General features: G+C 36.2%; 1 long non-coding RNA gene across 1 annotated transcript in view; it reads right to left on the bottom strand.

Annotated features, from left to right (window-relative positions):
• The window catches only part of LOC118767193, a 24772-nt gene extending 6415 nt beyond the window's left edge, over positions 1 to 18357 (bottom strand). Inside the window, exons 1-2 of the long non-coding RNA XR_005003097.1 lie at positions 18334 to 18357; positions 578 to 591 (exon numbers count right to left, since the gene is read on the bottom strand). This is a non-coding gene — a long non-coding RNA (uncharacterized LOC118767193). The remainder of the gene's footprint in view (positions 1 to 577; positions 592 to 18333) is intronic.
• Positions 18358 to 20470: the final 2113 nt, after the last annotated feature.

Below are 20470 nucleotides of genomic sequence, written 5' to 3'. Positions count from 1 at the left end.
AAGTTACAGGGATGTAAACACACCAACATCAGTTGTCAAGTGATGGTGTAGAGAAAAACACAGGCAATAAAACACACACACACACACATATATTTATATATATACATGATGGGCTTCTTTTAGTTTCCATCTGCCAAATTCACTCACAAGGCTTTGGTCAGCTCGAGGCTATAGTAGAAGACACTTGCCCAAGATGCCACCACACAATGGGACTGAACCTGGAACCATGTGGTTGGGATGTGTTTGCGTGTGTGATTTGTGTGTATCTGTGTGGATGACCGTGTATATGTGTGAGTATATCTGCTTGTCCGTCTGTCTGTCTATCTTTGAATCTATTTACCTGTTTGTCTACTTGTCCGTCTGTCTGTCTGTCTGTTGATCGGTCAAGTTCCATTTGACTGGGCAGCATCTTGGGTAAGTTCTTCTACTATAGCCCCATGCCAACCAATGGCATGTGAGGAAATTTGGCAGGCAGAAACTGTGTAGAAGTCTGTTGTCTGAGTGTGCATGTGTGTGTGTGTGTGTGTGCTTGTGCATGTGTGTGTGTGCTTGAGCATATGCTTGTATGTGTGCACACCTACATGCATGTGTCTGTGCGCATGTGTGTGTGTGTGTGAATGTGTGTGTGAGTGTCAGTGTCTTTGTATCTGTGTTTGTTCCCCACCACTGCTTAACAACCAGTTGTTGGCTTGTTTGTCTGGGTAACTTAGCTGTTCAGTAAAAGAGATTGATAGAATGAGTGAGAGACTAAGAACAATATATCCCGGAGTCAATCTGTTTGACTTTAACTTTTCAAGGCAGTGCCTCAGCAAGGCTGAAGTCCAATGACTGAGACAAATAAAACATAAATGAAAAAAAACAAAAAAACAAAGATATAAAATATACACATAAGTGTGTGCATGTGGTGTGTGTGTGTGTGTGTGACTGAGTTTATTTTTATTTATATATATGGTAATCGCAGCTGAACATGTTTGTATCTGGTCTTATCAAAAGGCAAAGCAAAACTCATAATCAACAAACAAGTTGAATGAGAAAGTGAATTCGAAAGGAAAAGACAGAGAGAGAGAGAATAAGAGCGAGAGAGGAGGGGGGGAGATAGAGTGAGAGAGAGGAAGGGACAGGGAAGAACTGATGGACTGGGATGAGGTTCATATATTTTTACCTCAACCTTTCTGCATTTATCAAAGATTTCACCCATTGCACTATCATTACATATACATGCACACACTTGTATGTATGTATGTATGTATGTATGTATGTATGTATGTATGTATGTATGTATGCATGCATGTATACATGTATGCCTGTGTGTATGTATGCATGTATGTATGTATGTATGTATGTATGTATGTAAGTATGTATGCATGCATGCATGTATGCCTGTGTGTATGTATGTATGTATGTATGTATGTATGTATTATGTATGTGTGTGTGTATGCACGTATAGTATGCATGTATGTATGTTTGTGTGTGCCTGTGTTTGTATTTATGTATGTGTATGTATGTATATTTGTATGTATATATATGTATGAAAGTGTGTGTATATATGTGCATATGTGCCTGTGTGTGCAGGTATGCATGTACTTATATATGCAGCTACTGAGAGCAGTAACCAGCCCTGGGACTGACTTAGAAGCAGAGCAATGTAATGTTGAGAGCGATGTAAAGCCAGAAGTCCCAGACTTTTCACTATTTGTAGCATTAATTCAAGTCTTAATCTCACTAAGTTATGGCTTAAAGAGTGGAGGGTATAGTCTGAAATAAAAATTAAAAATCTGGAAAATAAAGCGCTTTATGGGGTGGATTCTCATACACACTCTTCCCAGTAACTTTCCTAATAGTGCATATTATTTAAATTAAATTTTTCATGTGCATACTTTCAAAGTCATGACTTTGTGATGAAATTAATCCACTTATGTGCTATAACTTGATTCTTTATTGTTCATTATTAATTTTGATGATAGACTCCAAAACACGAGGTAGGTGTTGAAAAGTTCCTCGCTTTGCATAAAAGAAAATACAGGAGGATCAGTTAATTATGATTTTATCCAACATATTCCCCTCTCAGAATCACAAACTTAATGCAGTGGTCCTTCAGTTTTTCTAAGTCCTGTAAAAGAATTCAGATGGTTGGGCCTCCAGCTTGGCCTTTCACAATACTCTTAAAGCCAAGAACTTTTCAGCACCCCCATCATAATCAGAGCCCATTTCCTTTGTGGACAAAGGCTTTCATCAATCAATGACATCATTTTCAGAAGAGAGAAAAAACTTAAACATTTGTTCAATTAATCTGCTAATTTGCTGAGGATATAAATAGATTGTCAAGAATTCCTATAAAGTGTTCTGTAACACAAGATTGAGAATTCTCATAATTAAATGAAGCAGGCTTCTTATGTGCTCTTTTTAAAGCAAATGTTTTTTATTTCTTAGAAGGCAGTTCTCACTACAAAATCACTCTGATTACTGAGAACTGCTTGGTTCATGCAGTCTTTTCTGTATTATCTTGCTCCTCAAGAAATTCTTGATGCGCTTTAGTTTACTTGAAGAACTCTCAGCAGATGCTACTGTAACTGGTAATGTGCAGAATATTCACTATATAATACATACAATGGGAAAAATATCATTTGGAAAATGTATATTTTTATTATATTTAAAAGTTGATGGGTCCTTGATGCTTATTTAATTCAAAATGCCTCATTTCATCTTGTATGGATTCTAAGAGGTTGGCCAATAATCTTGCACATGCAAGGTTAGGTTAATTTGCCACCATGCTTTAATATTGCAAAAATAAATGCAAAACAATTTGATGTGTTTGCAGCATCAACCACTTTGATCTCAAGCAATCGCTTTGAAAACATTATTGTTTCTACTTCTTAACTTCCAACACTTATCAAATTGCTCAAAGAAGGTAATACAAATCCTACTGCCATTTAGCTCATCATATTCCATTAGTTCCATTTCCACAGCAGATGATTCCATAGCCAGAGGTACAAGAATTGAACATCCATCATTGACCACATCAGCCATAAATGGATTTACAAGAATGGCAAAGCATGGCTTCAGCTTCTGCAAGTCATCAAACCTGGCTAGGAAATTATCAAACAATCCTCGTAATTTATCTTTGTATTCTTCCAGTTTGTGGTTTTTTTTATTTCAATAACAGGGAATGTATTTACTCTCCTACTGAGATTGGGAAAGTTACTGAAGTTTCTTGACAATATGTCTCTTTAAAAAACTCTTATTTTATTCTAAAAGTTGAAAATTGTTTGAGTAAGATTAGAAATAATCTTAATATTTCCCTGGAGTGCCAAATTGAGAGTTTGTAGATGATTCATTATATCAGTAAAGAACATCAGATCTTGCATCCTTTCATCATTTTCTGCTTTTCTGCTTTAGCAAGTATAAAAATGAAATACAAAAGTCATCAACAGTTGGAATTGATATGTAACTTAGTCTTGATAAGCATTTGACCCAGAATCAATGGACATATCAATAAACATAACTAGCATATCAAAGTTTGTTTTTTGTTCTTTTTCTTTTTATTTCTGTGTCTATTTTACTTTTGATTTAATTGCGTATATTGTATCCACAAAGTTATGGTGACAAAAGAATTATATGAATACAAAAATTATTTCGTGTTAAGGGGACAAAAAATGTTCATTAACATTTTGAGATGGAGGAGGTATTTGTTAGTTTTGGAATCCTTGGTTTAAAATATTTAAAGGTGTTGGGCATCTTCTAGTTGATCTCATGGTTTGTGCCATGGTGGAGAGTTAGGTAATTGGTTATGTAGTTGTTACTGTTATTGATGGCATTCACTCATATTGACTGATATTATCAAATAGTTTGGACTTAGAATTAATCATGTGACTAGCAGTGATGTCAGAGATATCCAGTTTTTACGATAGATATCAACTAGTGCTCTGCTTTAGGTTAATCAAATGACTGACAGTGTTATCAATGATGTTTATATTTTTGATAAGTATTAGCAAGCTGTGTTGTTTTAGGCCAGGGGTGGCCAAACCGCAGCTTACAAGCCACATGCATCTCCTTGACCTTTAATATGCAGCTCATGGAAATATGTTGGCTGAGCTCCTTTTTACCTCACAGTTAATATAAAAAATAAATAAGAAAAATTTCAAGCTTTATAATTATTTACTGGATATGAATTGAGACACCATTGGATTAAAATGTAAGTTTAATGTTCATGGTTAGTAAAAATATTTAAGAATATAAATCCTGATTTTAATGCTAGATCTAAGTGAGGAATGGTGGGAGGCAGGGGGATTAAAGAAATTTCTGGTCAGCAAGTGTTACAGAGGAATGTCAGAAGACTGAGGTCATGGGTAAGGGGATTAAAGGTTTGGGTGAGCTGAGAGAGTGAGAGTGGTCACAGGTGGCTTAATGAGTCTAGGCCCGACCACACTCATGTCATATTCATTAATGCAGTGTAACACAAGACATTGAACTGTGCAGACTTAGGTTCACTTTGGACGCAAGTTTTGTTTAAAAGTGTCTGCAAAAATTTTGTGAAGGAAGATGGCCTCTTCAGATTGTTAGAAACGAAAATATGAAGATGAAAACAGAAATTTTAAGCCAGGGTGGGAGGAAGATTTTGCATTCACCATTAAAGGAGGTAAACCTTTGTACCTTATCTGCCATGGGTCACTCAGTCATTACAAAACCAGTAACTTGAAACGCCACTATGAAACAAATCACAAAAACTTTTTGCATGATTATCCACCTAAATCAGAATTAAAGGAAAACAAGTTAACTGTGTTAAAATCATCCTAAATAGCCAGCGGACACTGTTGACAGCGTTCAGTAAGGAAGTTGATACACCGACTGCAGCCAGTTTTGTTATGTCATGGAATATTGCTTGTGCTAAACGCCCATATTCTGATGGCGAATTTGTTAAGAAGAATATGGCTGAAGTTGTTGCAGTGTTAGATCCAAATAACACAAGACTTCAGCAACTCATAGAACAAACACCAATTTTTCATGCCACAATACAGAGAGGCATATCTCTCAGATCAGTGAAGACAAAATGCAAAATGATTTTAAAATTTCTCACGCATTCTGTTTATCTCTTGACAAATCAAGTCATACAAGACAACCCACAGCTGGCAGCATTTATTCATTATGTTTCCTCTGTGAAAGAAAAGATGTTGGACTTAGTGGCATTAAAAGTGATGTCTCTTTCTCTGGCATTGTGAGGTGGCAGTCAACCAGCAATGTCTTGAGTAGGTTTGTTGATCTGTTGGATCCTATTATTACTTTTCTTAAACAAAAGAAAAGATCCTGTCCTGAATTGGAAGATGATGAATGGATGCAAGATCTGATGTTCTTTACTGATACAATGAATCATCTACAAACTCTCAACTTGGCACTCCAGGGGAATATTAAGATTGTTTCTAATCTTGCTGAAACAATTTTCAACTTTTAGAATAAAATAAGAGTTTTTCAAAGAGACATAATGTCAAGAAACTTCAGTAACTTTCCCAATCTCAGTAGGAGAGTAAATACATTCCCTGTTATTGAAAAAAAAACCCCCACAAACTAGAAGAATGCAAAGATAAATTACGAGGATTGTTTGATAATTTCCTAGCCAGGTTTGATGACTTGCAGAAGCTGAAGCCATGCTTTGCCATTCTTGTAAATCCATTTATGGCTGATGTGGTCAATGATGGATGTTCAATTCTTGCACCTCTGGTTATGGAATCATCTGCTGTGGAAATGGAACTAATGGAATTACAGGAGGACCTGGGTCTAAAGATGATCCATAAATCTCAGTCTACAATTGAGTTTTGGAAACAAGTTCCTGAAATAAAATATCCTAAACTGAGGAAAACTATTGTGTGACTCATCTCAATTTTCAGTACAACATACTGCTGTGAGTCACTGTACTAGCACTAGCTAACCGCTCCAATATATCAATATTCATAAACAGGAGCAAATGTGGCTGTGTGGTAAGAAATTTGCTTCCCAATCACATGGTTCTGGGTTCAGTCCCACTGTGAGATACCTTGGGTGTCTTCTACTAAAGCAGGGTAACCAAAGACTTGTGAGCGGATTTGGTTGATGGAAACTGAAAGAAGCCCATTGCATATGTATGTATATATCTATATATGTATGTCTTTGTGTTTATTCCCCACTATTGCTTGACAACCAATATTGGTGAGTGTTAATTCCCATAATCTAGTGGTTTGACAAAAGAGACCAATAGAATAAGTACTAGGCTTAAAAAAATGATGTACAATCCTTACAAACCAACACCTGACAGCTAATTCCTAGAGCCTTGACAACATATCAGTCAGATTTTCAACAACTCACAGCCAAGATGAAGACCCACAAGACCTACTAGCAGTAAATAGTGGCTTTAATAGCCCGATATTTGTAGCATTGTCTGTTTGTCATAAAATCACTTCAAATCATTCCAAAAATGTTTCTATGCTCATTCATTTTGCTGATGAAGTTTTTCAGGAGGATATTCAAAGTATTTTCCCTGTCCTCCAAAAATTTTAGGGAATATACTTGAACTTCCTGCACCCCTGTTCCTGAGTCAATGCAACTACATCTGATTGGCTGAAATTCTAAAAAAAATTCAGATTTTAAAGATTCATAACTACTTCATTCTTAATTTCTCCAAAAATAGTTATGATTTTCTCAAAATAGTATGAAAACTACATCTGTGGAGAAATTTTCCAAATTAATTAGACTGATGTGTGAAACCAAGAGATCCAAAATGTTCAAACATTGCACTTTATCACTGATAAAAATTAATTAATTAAAGACTATTTAAATACTGTATATAATTCTTATTACTCAAAGATGTTTACAATTGATAATATACAGTTTTTATGAATGTACACATCATGTACATTCATAATACCCTTTCTACTGAACTCTGTGAGAATTAATTCTGTTAACAATTGTGTGGTCAATGAAAACTCTGTAAGTCTGCAATGGGACTAATATTTGGCTCTGCTTTGTAAATAATGTAGGTTAAGACATTAGAATCAAGTAATGATAAGTCAATCAATAAAATTGCCAACTGAAAATACAGCCCTTTTCTTCAAAAAGTAGAATAAGACTAGAACATTCTTCCATTGAACAAAGCAAAATTTAAATAAAACTTTATTGTAACCTGTTCATATCTGGAAATTTATTATTTCAAAGATAAACAGTGATATTTTAACAAGTAGGTTATAAATGAAGGTTCAAGTCTAGTTATATTTAAACATCAAATTCTAATCATAAGCATTTTAATCTCTGTAACAGTAAAGATTAAAACACGTAATCCAATAAATAAATAAATACATAAATCCTGTAATCATTAATGGCTTAATCATTCTTAATAAAAAATTAATTTCCGTTATCAGTGAATTCTTAAAACTTCCTAATTAGGAAAAATTTACACTCTTATCTATTTATTTTTTAATTAATAAATCATAAGAGAAGAGAGAGTTTCCATATCTTTGAGGCATTTCAAGACAGAGATAAGCATAAATTAATGTGACAGAATGCAGCTGAGATTTGTCTTCAATTGTTAGAAATCTGTGGTTTGGTAGAGAAGGAGTTTAAGAGAAAGACAACTCTTAGTGGGAAAGAATTAGACAAAGCTGTTCCAGATTGCTAAGCAATCTATCTGTGTTATTTTAGATGTTGGAGAAAAGTGTATTCAGAATGACAGCAACACACTTAGTCTCATTGACATCAAGAAAAAACTTGGAACTGTTGCTACAAAAGATTGGTAAATGTAGAGAATGCATGGGAAAAGAGGAGCTATATGATATATGCCAAACAGAGAAACCAGTTTTTTGGAGCTGGCAGCAATATGGTTGTGAGTATGATTAAGGAATTGAAGGCAATGAAAGCAAATGGATCAGGGATACTTATTGAGACGCTGAAAATATTTAGCTAAGTAGGGATCATGGTAGCCATGGAGTACATGATATCATACACACTGACTGGTGATGCAGTATTATCAACTACTGTAGAGGTACTGAAGATGCATTAAAATTACAACTAAGGAAATATCAAACTAATGGACCAAATTATAAAAGTAACAGAAAGTGTCAGAGCAAAGATAATTAGGAACAGAATTAGCTTTGATGGGATGCAATATATGTTTGTGCCAGGATGAAGTATCACAAATATTCAATTCCTAGTGAAACAGCTACAGAAGTTCTTAGCAGAAAGCAAGCCATTAAACATAGCATTTGTCAACTTGGAGTAAGGTTTTGACAAGTACAATATTCTGTAGTGTGGTGATCACTAAGAAAATTAGGTACAGATAAATGTTAGAGTTGTGCTGGCTATATAAATAAATATCATTAACAATATGAGGTCCACCAATAAGTTTAAGGTATATGACAGAAAAGTTGGGTTCTCATCTGCGTTATGTTTGTAACAGTTCAACTGACTATAATAGAAGAGATTGACTGTCCTTGGAAATATATGTATGACCTAGCTCTTATAACATCTGTCAAGATTTTGGAGAAACATTCCAAACAGTGAAACCAAGTCAAGAATTGAGAGACTACAAAGTTGTAACAGATTTCTATCTCAAATTGAACATGGATATCTTTATCAATTAGAAGAATTTAATGAACAACAAACTATGCTTTTTCAACTTTGGTGTTGAAATCATGAAAGATCTAACAAATGACATCCAAATTCTTTGAATGACAGCAAAAATCTGAGCAATGGTTTTCTATATAGGAATTCTTGTTGTCTTGTTAAGACAGCTCATAGGTGAAAGCATCAACACAAACTGGTCCAATCAGATTTGTCATTAGCAATCAAGAAGAGTTGGTGACAGAAAATGAGCAAAACTTGAACTGGTAAATAGTTCAGTAAATAGCAAGCTAATGTCTATTAGCCAGTCTAGGAGACAAGATGCTATCATCTAAATAATTTCAAACTGATTCTATTTTGACAATCTGCCAGCAAAAATATATACACTAACACTAGCTAACCACTCCAATATATCAATATTCATAACCAGGAGCAAACATGGCTGTGTGATAAGAAATTTGCTTCCCAATCACATGGTTCTGGGTTCAGTCCCACTGTGAGATACCTTGGGTGTCTTCTACTAAAGCAGGGTAACCAAAGACTTGTGAGTGGATTTGGTTGATGGAAACTGAAAGAAGCCCATTGCATATGTATGTATATATCTATATATGTATGTCTTTGTGTTTATTCCCCACTATTGCTTGACAACCAATATTGGTGAGTGTTCATTCCCATAACTTAGTGGTTTGGCAAAAGAGACCAATAGAATAAGTACTAGGCTTAAAAAAATAAGTCCTGTGGTTGATTTGTGCAACTAAAATCCCTCAAGGCAGTGCCTCAGCATGGCTGCAGACAAATGACCTACACATGTAGGTGTACTTTATATATGAAGGTACACCTTAATTGATATCATGAAATGAACCTCTGTTTTTTCTGTTCTTCCCTTTTCACTCCACCAGGCCATCAAGTATAGCAGGTCTTTCAAAAAAGCAGTGATTCTCAACAATTTTTCATCAATGGACTATTACTTTTTGATTACTATTTTATTCTGGTGAATCCCCATAGCCATTTGATATTTAAAAGCTAGTTTTATCAATACTTCTTTCAAAGTTCCTATTTTGCTTTTCACAGATTAACTTTTGTAGTTCGAGCTATGTAAAATGTTAGAGAAAGAAACATAGCTGTTTCTTGCAATACATACATTCAAAATTAAAACTTTACATGGTTACTTAAAACACTACTTTGGATCCAGAATTTACTATTTCGTTAGTGTCCCCCACCCCACCCCCATCTTATATGGACCACCAGAAGTCATATGGACCCTGGTTGAGAACTACTGCTCTAAAGTAACAATGATTACATGATGATGCACTGATTTTGACTAATATTCATTTTGTCAACTCTGACTCATCCTCATATTGTTACAAAGTAAATCTAGAAATGACAAAGGCTTTAGATAGTAGCTTTAGTTAGTAGGAAAGAGATCTGTACTCAGTTGTCATATAGGAAGTGGCCATACTTAATAGAAGGCAAATGAGTTGGCAAGAATTCTATATGTTCTGACTAAACTAAACTACAGGTGTACAAGAAGCATAGTGGGATCACAGGCAGATTGAGAGAGAAGGAGGTCTTCATACACATAGGAAATATTCAAAGTTTGAAAGGCTGCATAAAAGTAGTCAACAGCTTTTCCTTCTAAGGTGGTCAAATTAATGATAGCAGTGGGGTCTTCAAGTGCATGATAGTCAGAGAAAAATGGGTTTGGCAGATATTTCCTCTGCTGGCAACAAAAGGATTCTCTCAAATGTAGGGCAGAGTGTATGACACTTTTCACAAATTGTTATGTTGCATGGAGACCAAACACGGGCCCGGAATCGGTGGAAGAGCATGCACTGACTGAGTGGACGGTGGACGGTGGCCACTTTACGTAAGTGCGTTTACTGTAATTGGAGTTATGCTATGTTTAAGAAAATGAGTGGTCAAAACCTATGCTACGTTACTACATACTAAGTGTTGAGATGTGAAAGCAGGAGAAAAAAAATGAGACAAGGGAATCGAACTCACAACCTCGCGATTGTAACCCCGACGTTCTGATCACTGAGCCATATACCTACACACACACACACACACACACATATACACACTATACGAGTAAGTCGACAAACGAAAGAAAGTTGCATTCAACACATTTTGTAGGAGTTACGTAGATTATTTAATAACAATTTGATTCGAGTCCATGTAACTTAATGTTTCGTGGGCTCGTAAAAACGAACCTAGCTCTTATACAACGAGCTTCCACTACGGATGCAATGAGAAAACACACACACAAGACATTAGTCGGTCCGGGGTTAAAGATTACACTTGTCCAAGGACTGAACCTAAAGCTACGGGGTTGCACAGCGATTCTCTTATAATCACACAGCTATACCTGTGCCTGTATATAGAATTTATTTACATATTAACGTTTAATAAAAACACTTTCCCCCAGTTTTGATCCGCTTTCTAATATCTTACTGTTTCATCCATAATGAGGTGTTTTCTCCGTAAAAACAAAGAAACTAAAATAAATTCTGCATCGAAATTCAATTTTAAAATATATTCTCCGATTAATCACCAAAACAAATTTTAACGCTTAAAAATACTTATTACTAATCACATTCAAGAAAGAGTTCATCTCGTATATTTTCTTGAGTCAGAAGTATTGAAAAGTTACATGTGACTCACAAACAGCCGTTTACCGCACCTTCGAACACAGATTTATAATAGCCGTTCTTGTTAAATCTGTCAGTTTATTTAAAGTGCGCTGAACGAAGGGAAGAAGTTAAGGTACTTTTAAAGTTAGCTCCCTTGGACTGTGCTTCCATTGCATTTTCAGATATAACTTCATTATTTATATACATTGGCAGACACGTTAGCGCGCCGGGCGAAATGCTTAGCGATATTTCGTCTGTCGTTACGTTCTGAGTTCAAATTCCACCGAGGCCAACTTTGCCTTTCATCCTTTCGGGGTCGATAAATAAAGTACCAGTTTCGCACTGGGGGCGATATAATCGACTCAATCCCTTCGTCTGTCCTTGTTTGTCCCCTCTGGGCAGTAAAGAAATATATATATATCAGAAAAAGAAGCACACTAGAACAGTAATGTGTTTATATGTAGCTAGGACCATTAGTCAGTCTATGAGCTGACATAGACTTAACTACATAGAATCTATCTATCTATCTATCTATCTATCTATCTATCTATCTATCTATCTATCTATCTATCTATCTATCTATCTATCTATCTGTCTGTCTGTCTGTCTGTCTGTCTGTCTGTAGATAGATAGATAGATAGATAGATATAGGCACAGGAGTGGCTATGGGGTAAGTAGCTTGATCATCAACCACATGGTTCCAGTTTCAGTCTCACTGCATGGCACCTTGGGCAAGTATCTTCTACTATAGCTCTGGGCCGATCAAAGCCTTGTGAGTAGATCTGGTAGACGGAAACTGAAAGAAGCCTATTCTATATATATATATGTATATGTATATGTTTGTGTGTCTGTGTTTGTGCCCCCAACTTCACAACCGATGCTGGTGTGTTTATGTCCCCGTAACTTAGCAATTCAGCAAAAAGTGACTGATAGAATAAGTACTAGGCTTATAAAGAATAAGTCCTGGGGTCAATTTGCTCAACTAAAGGCGGTGCTCCAGCATGGCCACAGTCAAATGACTGAAATAAATAAAAGAATATTTATATATTAATTCACCTGAAGAGAATGTTTTATTTTATATATATATACAGGGTGGCCCAAAAGTTACTGAGGGATTGCAATTTTTGATAATTCTTTTATTTTTTGACATTTTCTTTTCTTTTCAGGGTTTTTATGAACCAGGTCCTGAAAATTTATAGTGAAAAAATATGGCACCACACAATGCACCCAGTGTTGAAATTGTTCTATCAAAATCAGTGGTTAATTATTCAAATCCATAACACTTTTGTCTTGGTAATTCCTCTGTAGCAATCCATAATACTTTCGTATAAAATTCATTATACTATCCAGTAATCCAAATATAGTTCATAATACAAAATCAAATTATATTTTAAATTATATATGTAGTTGTAAAATTATAAACTGGTCAAAATATTTCTTTCATATTTTTATTTTTATAATTGGAAGATGCCAATTAAAATTTTAGATTTTTAAATTTAATGCAACAGAGGAATTACCAAGACAAAAGTATTATGGATTGCTACAGAGGAATTACCAAGAAGACATACGAATTTCAAGAGTCCCATACTAAAGTATATACAAATTTCACATTTCTAAACTAACTATATGAACTATATTTGGAATACAAGACAATATAACGGATTTTACATATGAATATTATGGATTATTGCAGAAGACTAACCAAGGAAGTATATATGGATTTAAAAACACTCATCAAAAGCAGTAATTTTTAATTTATCTTTCAACCAAACACCATTTTATAGTTTTACTTCAAATTTAAAAAAAAAACTATCATTCGATATGTTATGCAACTTGTTCTAGCATTTCTGTGTTTATAATTTTACAACTACACATATAATTTAAAATATAATTTGATTTTGTATTATGAACTATATTTGGATTACTGGATAGTATAATGAATTTTATACAAAAGTATCATCCAATTAGCTGAGGGCATATCTGAGAGGGCCACTATGGAAAGCAATGCTACTAAGACAGTGCTCTGTGGAACATTACTCACTACTTGTGTTTCCCTTGGCCACCACTCTCCAAGTTTTCCAGCTATGCCAAAATCAAGCAGTTTGTGGCATATCACACCATGATCAACTTTATCAAAAGCTTTTGCAAAGTCAAGGTGTATTACATTTATATTTGAGTTGTAAAGTAATTGCTTCAACACCCAGTCATAGTGCTGTAGGAGCTGTGTCAGGCAGCTCCTACTTGATCGAGAACCATGCTGAGTATTACTCAGCAAGTCGTTTTCTTCAAGGAATGCGATTAGTTTCCCTCTGACTATTCGTTCCATGACTTTACTGATGTGTGAAGTCAGTAAGATAGGCCTATAATTTTTGGCATCTGCTCTACTTCCTCCTTTATGAATTGGGCATATTATTCCCCCACTTCAGTTTCCTTGGCAGCTTGCTATTTGCAAGAAAACTCTGGAAGAGAATCAGTGCTACTATAATATGATATTTACCATTCATTTTCTACTATAGTATGATATCTCCCAACTGTTGGTAGTATGAAATACTTTGGTGTGACATTATCATGCTACAAACTTTATGACACATATTAAACCAGTCTGTAATAGTATTAGGCAACTTTCCAGTAAAGGCTATTGTAGTACTCATCAAGATTTTGTGAATAGAATTTCACACACACTCGATCTGCTATTGATCTTCCTATTTAAATTGGTATAATGGAAAAACTGATTTCCTTCCCAAACTGAATGATATGCTTGACACCCTTTTTTCAGACATCTCAATATTGGCTGGGATTCTCCTGTTCTATTCCTCTTTTTTCTTTTTCTTGTGTTTGTGTTTCACATTTATGACAAGGAAGTACATTTTCCTGCCTGGTTAATCAGATTGTGCTCTCTCAAATAGGACAGCACTTCATCTTCCCTTGAGATTATTTTGTAGAAGTCTCTGGCCTGTATGGTGCTAGTGTGAACAACTTAATGGGCTAGAATTAATTGCTGAAGGCCGTAAGTGGGTTGTTTGGTAGAGTGCATTATCATTTACGTTAGGTTGCAAATAGCAAGGTAGATATCATACTATAGTAGCACTAGAGAATCTGTAGTGGTTTTGTCAGGGCATGTTTGCACAGTTTGAAGAGGATTACTGGGAAACCACCAGGGTCAGCAGCTGAGTTTGCATCCATCTCATCTATGGGTAATATTATATCTTCTTCCCCAATGTCAATGTAATCCATTGTAACTGCCTCCCTGGCAAGGAAATCCACTGGTTAATTCACTTCTCTGTGTTCCAATAGGGTAATAATAACACTTTTGAACTTGTCTTTCAGTACTTCACTGATCCTGGTTGGGTTATCTGTGAGGGAGCCATTCTTCTGGAAGAGGGGTCCTATTTTGCAACGTACTGAGGCCGTTTCTTTGGCATAATGAAAGAAGGCTTTGGGTTTGACTTTATGTTTATATAACCCAGGCTTTTTTTCCTGCTCTCTCTTTCACATAGGATTGTTACAGGCATTTTTCAATCTCCATCAGTGTTGTTTTTAGGCAGGATCTTTCACTACTTTTGGGATGTTGGTTGAAGTGATTTGCAACCTTTGTCCGTTGTCCCATAAGGATCTTCCACTTCCATGGAATCTCATTCTTTTTTGTGTTGGCCTTGTGCTCTGGGACATATTTGTAACACATGGCTTGCATAACAGACATAATATACTCTAGTTTCATGCCAATGTGTGGAGAGACATTTCAGCCAATCCTGTCTGAGGATCTCTTTTTGGATTGAATTCCAATCCACTTTGTGGAAGTTTAAACTGGAGAGATTTTGGCTGCTTCCTTTAGACTGTATGTCTGCGACTACTTTTGCTACATACATAGACAGCTCTATTTTGTTGTGATCTGAAACTAATGTCAGCATCACTTTCATATTATGAACAATGTCCATATTGTTTGTGAAGTAAAGATCCAATATGTTATTTGCCCTGGCCCTGGTTGGTTGGGGCACAATTTGCTCCATGAATAGGGCATTGGTAAGGTTGAGCAGGGACTCCACCTGTACTTGTTTGTAATGAGTCATTACACACATACACACACACACATACAGATATGTGCAAAAGAGTTCGCTATAGCTGGTTCAGATGCATTTTTTTAGTAGTTATATGTGTTGTCCATGTCAAATACTTTAGTGGGATCAACAAAGCGTTGATACAAGTCAAGATTCTGCTTAATATACTTTTCTTGAATTTGTCATTAGTTCTTCTTTGTACCCTAAAACCAATTTGTGGTTCTGGAAGAATGTCATTTGTCACTGTGGAAATTAATCTGTTCAGCAGAACTCATGCAAAAACTTTGTCCACCACTGAGAGCAGTAAGATGCCATGGAAATTTCAGCACTTAGATTTCCCATCCTTCTTAAACAGAGACACCAAGGTTGCACCTCTTTAGTTTTGAGGTGTTGACAAGTCTCATACATGAGAGATAACCTCGTACAGCATATGGCATGTGGAGATAACCACAGGCATATGACATAGTGGTTAAGAGAGCGGGCTACTAACTACAAGATTCCGAGTTCGATTCCAAGCAGTGACCTGAATAATAATGATAATAATAATAATAATGATAATAATAATAATAATAATAATAATAATAATAATGCTGCCACCGCCACCGCCAATGACGACAACAACGATGACAACGTGACGACGACAACAACGATGATGATAATAATAATAAGAACAACAACATTGTATGACTCCTTCATGAACTACCGGATTTACAATGCGGGTGACAAGACCATAACCCACACCACCCGATATTTTAAGCATCTCAGTGGTGATTCCTGATGAGCCAGGTGCTTTTCCTGTCTTCACATCCTTAATTATTTTATCTATCAGGGTACTGTCAATTCAGATAGATGGTCCCTCAATTGGGTCAACCTTTGGCAGACTCTTCTCCCATTCATTCTCCACCTTCAGCAGTCTTTCATAATGGCACCTCCAAGCCTCTTTTTTTGCAGAATCATTAAACACAAGGGGACCATCATCCATGTGGACACATTTCTTTCCTATGACATCATGGTTTTCTCTAACATACTGTCTTGCAATCCAAAATACTTCAGTTCTTTGGTCCTCATGTTACTGAACACTGGCAAACTTTCTTTTCTGCTACTCTCTTGGCTATATATACCTGTCTCCTGGCTTCACTTTTGGCTATCTGATACAGTCCTCTGCTATCCCCACTCTTCCAGGCCTGTTTCTTTGCTCTAACGGCCCTGTCTACAGCAGTGTTCCACCACTATGTTACCCTAGGTCTGGAAGGGACTTTGCATTAGCCACAGATTTGGTCTGTAGCACTCAGTACACCTCCATTTGAAGCAATGTATCAGTCCAGACATGTTTTCCACTGTTCAAAGCAGTCCTAGATCTCTTTCTAAGTGATGCTTTTAATGCCTCTGTCATATTTTTCTTCACCTCTTCCACATCAGCAAAATGTTTTCCTATAATGACTTTTTTTTATTTGGGGGAACAAAAAAAGTTCCAGGGAGAAAGATCAGGTTAATAAGGAAGGTGGGTAAATGGGGTCATGCCATTTTTGGTCAAAAACTGTCTCACATTCAAGGCAGTGTGTGAAGGTGCATTGTCATGATGAGACCAACACCCTCCACTTTGCCACTAGTCAGGGTGTTTGCCTCTCGCCATGTCTTGCAAATGCTTCAGAACTGCCAAGTAAAATGTTTGGTTAACAGTTTCACCAGGAGGTACAAATACTGTGCAGACAATTCCTTTCACATCAATGAAACAAATCAGCATTGTTTTGACATTGGACTTCACCTGACGCACTTTTTGGGGGCATGGTGACATTGAGTGCTTCCATTGACTTGATTGTTGTTTCATTTCCAGGTTGTAGTCATAGTGCCAGATTTCATCACCAGTGATGATCTTCAAAAAGAAAAAAAAAAAAAGAAATAATCTGGATCAATTTCCAGTTGTTCTTTCAGTTCACAATATGTACTTAGTCATGTCGGCTTTTGATCTTCCATGAACAAGTGAGGCACACATTTTGTTGCAACTCTTTTCATTTGCAATTCCTTGCTCAAAGCTCATTGGCAGGAGCTTCTGGACACATCAGTCATATCAACAAGTTCATCAATTATTCAGCAATGGTCCTCCAAGACCAGTTCATGAATTTTTCCTGGTATTTTTATTCATTCGAGAGGTTGACAGTTGCCTTGAATGAGGATGGTCTTCAAATGACAAGTGACTATTACTAAACATGAAAACCACTTGTAAACTGATGTTTTGCTCATGGCAGCATCCATGTAAACTGTTTGAAGTATGACAACTGGTTCAGCCACCATTTTCCCCAGCAGAAAACAGAATTTCACAGAAGCATGCTGTTCTTTTGTTTCAGCCATTACAAAAAATCGACGAACAAGGGAGAAGCATAGCAAGACAAAGACGCACCATGTGGCAATACAATTCCACTTGACATCCCATGTTGGCAGACTGATGCCTGAGGGTTGCATCAAGTGACTTCTAGCAGTAGAAGCCTAAACTACAATGGGTTTGTCCCACAGAGAACGTTTCCGGTTACTTTTGGGTACTCTCTTGTATTTTACCTCAGCTTTAAACATCAGTTGTTAGCTGTCAGGGCACTACAGCCTTCAAAACTCTCATGCCTCCTGAAGCAGTACATCTGATACCCACCATTCCCTTTGTTTTTGTAATGACTTATTCACTGTTCACTTCCTGTACAAATTCTATGTGCTGTTCATGTTGTTTTGGTTACTTTTCTGATGAGATATAGGGCACCTGAGCATTGTATACAGTAAGTTCATCATAATCATAATCAAGGGGGTGAGCTGGCAGAGTCATTAGCATGCTGGGTGAAATGCTTAGCAGCATTTCATCTGCTTTTACATTCTAATGCTTTTTTTACTCTCTTTTACTTGTTTCAGTCATTTGACTGCGGCCATGCTGGAGCACCACCTTTAGTCGAACAAATCAACCCCCAGGACTTATTCATTGTAAGCCTAGTACTTATTCTATCGCTCTCTTTTGCCGAACCGCTATGTTATGGGGACGTAAACACACCAGTCATGTGATATTGAGGGAACAAACACAGACACACATACATATATATATATACATATATACGATGAGCTTCTTTCAGTTTCCGTCTACCAAATCCACTCTTGAAGCTTTGGTCGTCCCAAGGCTATAGCAGAAGACACTTGCTCAAGGTGCCACACAGTGGGACTGAACCTGGAACCATGTGGTTGGTAAGCAAGCTACTTACCACAAAACCACGCTTGCCAAAGTCAACTTTGCTTTTCATCCTTTCAGGGTTGATAAAATAAGTACCAGTTGAGTACTGGGGTCAGTGTAAATGACCTGCCCCATCTTCCAAAATTGTTGGCCTTGTGCCCAAATTTGAAACTATTATTATGATTATTAGTATTATATCATGAAATGCTAGAAATCTAACAAGTTGCTGCTATAGTTGACTTAACCCCTTTTATTACTATATTTCTGCTGAAATACACTATTTCTGTTTCAACTAATTTTGAAAATAACAAAGAATTTACTAAAATAATTTTGTCATTAATAAATCTCTGAATGAGTTATAAACAGTAGCTGCATGACAATGTGAAGTATACTTGGCACTTAAATGTGGCTAACCACTGTAGCTTTTCCTGTGACGAAAGTGTGTCAATAGCCAGCTGGAGATGTTCTCTTGGGGCTACAAGCTACAGTAGCATCAACCCTTAGTGGTTAGCCACATTTAAGTGGCAAATATACTTCACACTGTCGTGCAGCAACTGTTTATATCTTGTTCAGAGATTTATTATTGCTTGTTTACACTTTTTCGAGATCAGTGACTTTTCGTCACTGGAAAAAGGATATATGTATTTGCATTGGGACCCCTTCGCATTGAAGACCGGTGATTGTCATGCGCTGACGATGGGTAAATACCCAGAAACCCGGGTCTGTGTGTATCACGTCAGGTCGACAATGGGAAGGATGGCTTCCCTTTGCAGGAAGTGTGTCAATAGCCAGCTGGAGATGTTCTCCTGGGGCTACAAGCTACAGTAGCATCCACCCTTAGTGGTTAGCCACATTTAAGTGACAAATATACTTCACAATTTTGTCATTATTTATCTGGTGTTGGGAACATAGATTAACAAGGAACTTTGATGAAAGATTTTAATTTAGATCACTTTAACACAGGCAATTTGTAGCACAACATCAAAGGGATGGTCTCAGGCTGGTTGGTTTCAAGAGGGGAATAATTCTAACTTGGTGGGGAGGGGAGAGTTGATTTCATCTACCCCAGTGCTGAACTGGTGCTTTATTTTATTGATCCTTAAAGGATGAAAAGCAAAGCTGATTTTGGCAGCATTTGAACTCAGAATGTGAAATCAGAAGAAAAGCTGCTCAGCATTTTGCCCACACTGCTAGCAACTCTGGCAGCAGATTCATTTTGATTTATAATACAGCAGTTAGAATATGGTTGTCTCATATTAAATTTATTTTAATTAAGAAAATTATAATGATGTTAATCATAAATTCACAAAATCTGTAATTTAAGCCATACATTATAACATATCAATTATACAAAAATGTTGTTTTTCATGGAACATTTTTAATGTTTTGCAAATAGTATAAACCAGGAGAATGTTTAAACTGCCATCGAAAAATAACTAGTTTTAGGAATTAACTGGTTTGCATTTGAAAACCTGTTTTGAGAACATTCAACAGAATGAACTTAAGAAAAATAAATAAAATCAACCCTAAGTCTATTTACTGTCATTGTTTAGCACCAGTCAGCCACAATAAGCAGCTCTTTATAGCACGTGGGTAGTGTGCCGAACAACTTGGTGTGATTTACAGGTTCATATATATATATATATATATATATATATAATGAGCTAAAAGAAACAACTCAGGATGTCCAGTTGCATGTATTTGAACAATGTAGAGAAATACCATACAAAAGAAATTCATGATTTATTGAAATTATCTCCACTTCTAGAGGATGTGTTATAATTACCAAATAGCAATTAAGAACAGCTTCATATCAGAAAGGGAGATAATCTCAGTAATCAAGAATTCTCCAAAGCTGACATACCATTAAAGAAAAGGACAGGTTTATTGTCTAGTGATTAAAGGACAGTTGTGGACACATGTTTCTACCTCAATAGGTGTCATAGTGTGATAATTGTTCAACCTTATCTCTAGTAGCCAAGGCACTTGCTATATACAAT

The sequence above is a fragment of the Octopus sinensis genome, linkage group LG19, assembly GCF_006345805.1.
Source record: "Octopus sinensis linkage group LG19, ASM634580v1, whole genome shotgun sequence".
NCBI lineage: Eukaryota > Metazoa > Mollusca > Cephalopoda > Octopoda > Octopodidae > Octopus > Octopus sinensis.
Note: the sequence above shows the minus strand (reverse complement) of the source record. Positions and strands in the feature narration are given on the sequence as shown.